Source organism: Myotis lucifugus, unplaced genomic scaffold, assembly GCF_000147115.1.
Source record: "Myotis lucifugus unplaced genomic scaffold, Myoluc2.0 scaffold_15, whole genome shotgun sequence".
Taxonomy (NCBI): Eukaryota; Metazoa; Chordata; class Mammalia; order Chiroptera; family Vespertilionidae; genus Myotis; species Myotis lucifugus.
This window is the reverse complement of record NW_005871063.1, coordinates 5,683,013-5,684,240: the sequence shown is the minus strand read 5'-3', so window position 1 is coordinate 5,684,240 and position 1,228 is coordinate 5,683,013.

The following is a 1,228-nucleotide window of genomic DNA, read 5'->3' as shown; positions in this document are numbered from 1 at the left end:
TCCTATCTAATAAAAGAGAAACATGGTAATTAGCTGTACCTCCACTACCCTTCCCATTGGCTAATCAGGGAGATATGCAAATTAACTGCCAACCAAGATGGCGGCCGGAAGCCAGGCAGCTGACGCGAACAGGGAGGCTTGCTTGCTTCAGTGACGGAGGAAGCCAAGCTTCCCCGCCTGCCTTGCCGGCCTCTGAGCTGCAACTCTAAGAAACACTGTAACAAATATAGAAGCTAAACCAAACCCCAGAAACCTGCTTTAGTCAGCCAGGCTTCAGCCAGCAGGACCGCAACATTGTTTCAAATACAGAAGGTAAACAAAGGCCAGATACCTGCTTTCAGCAGCCGAGGCCTAAGAGCTGGAGCCAAACCTCAGAGCTAAAGCTGGCCCAGAATAAAAAAAAAAAGAAAAAAAGGAGCGGTTGGGAGCTTCAGTCACCCGCCAGCCTGAAAATGGCCCTCAGCCCCTCACCCAGACTGGCCAGGCACCCCAGTGGGGACCCCCACCCTGAAGGGGGTGTGACCAGCTGCAAACAGCCATCATCCCCTCATCCAGGCTGGCCAGGCACCCCAGTGGGGACCCCCACCCTGATCCAGGACACCCTTCAGGGCAAACCAGCCGGCCCCCACCCGTGCACCAGGCCTCTATCCTATATAGTAAAAGGGTAATATGCCTCCCAGCACCGGGATCAGCGTGACAGGGGGCAGCGCCCAAACCCCCTGATTGCCCTGTGGCTCTGTTCGTGACAGGGGAAGGCACCCCAACCCCCTGACCAGCCCTGCTCTGTGCCTGATAGGGGGGAGCTCCCCAACCCCCTGATCGCCCTGCGGCTCTGTGTGTGACAGGGTGCGGCGCCCCAACCCCCCCCCCCCCCACGGGCCCTGCTGTGACAGAGTGCGGCGCCCCAACTCCCCCCCCCCCCCCGAGCCCTGCTCTGTGTGTGACGGGGTAGAGCCATAACCTCCCCATCGGCCCTGCCCTGAGTGTGACAGTGGCAGCGCCCCAACCCCCTGATCGGCCCTGCTCTGTGGGTGATAGAGGGCGGCGCCCCAACCCCCTGATCAGCCCTGCTCTGTGCGTGATAGGGGGGAGCTCCCCAACCCCCTGATGGGCCCTGCTCTGTGCGTGACAGGGTACGGAGCCCCAACCCCCCCGATGGGCCCTGCTCTGTGCATGACAGGGTGGAGCTCCCCAACCCCCTGATGGGCCCTGCTCTGTGCATGACAGG